Consider the following 778-nt stretch of genomic DNA (forward strand, 5'->3'; position numbering starts at 1 on the left):
TGTGTGTGTGTGTGCGTGTGTGTGCGTGCGTGTGTGCGTGTGTGTGTGCGTAGCAAATGTTAAGGCTACAGTAGTTACGTTCACCAGAGTCCCCACGCTCTACGTTAGATCCCCACGACTGATTCATCCCCCAGAACTGAAACTGCACTCTTTGACCAACATCTCCCCATTTCCTGCACCCTTGTTTCTTTTTTGTTGTCCTTCCCTCGCTACCGACTAAGTTCCCTCCCGTGGGAACGGCAACTCTGCCTCTTTTGGTCTCCGGTACCCTCCGCCCATCCCAGGGCTGGGCGCGCAGTAGGTGCTTCATGTGTAAATGTTTATGAATCTATGGGAGCATCAGTGACTTGTTTGGAGGGACAGAAGTTTTCTGAAAGGCAGAATGACCTACGAAATGGGGGCGGTAGAGAAGATGCTTCTATGGAGGGGACACCATCAAGGAAGGCAGGCGGGCGAGGTGGGCAAGGTAGGCATGCAGGATTTGAGTCAGGAGAGCATCTCTGACCCTAGAATCAGGAGAAGGGAGTGGTGGAGTGGGGAGAGCAGCCCCTGGGGCATCACTATCAGGAGCAGTAGCTCCCTCCCAAGCTCGCAGCCACTTCTGAAGTCCACCCCCCCCCCCACCTTAAATGCTCATGAGGGCTGCCCAGGCCACAGAAGGGAGGAAAACAGATGTGGGCTGGTGCACAGTAACCAACTGGGAATACTCCCCTTTTCCGCAAAGATGCATCCTCCCCTCCCCCACTCACTAAAAAAAAAAAAAGTGACCACTCTGCTC

This window comes from Phoca vitulina, unplaced genomic scaffold (assembly GCF_004348235.1).
Source record: "Phoca vitulina isolate PV1807 unplaced genomic scaffold, GSC_HSeal_1.0 scaffold52, whole genome shotgun sequence".
NCBI classification, from domain to species: domain Eukaryota; kingdom Metazoa; phylum Chordata; class Mammalia; order Carnivora; family Phocidae; genus Phoca; species Phoca vitulina.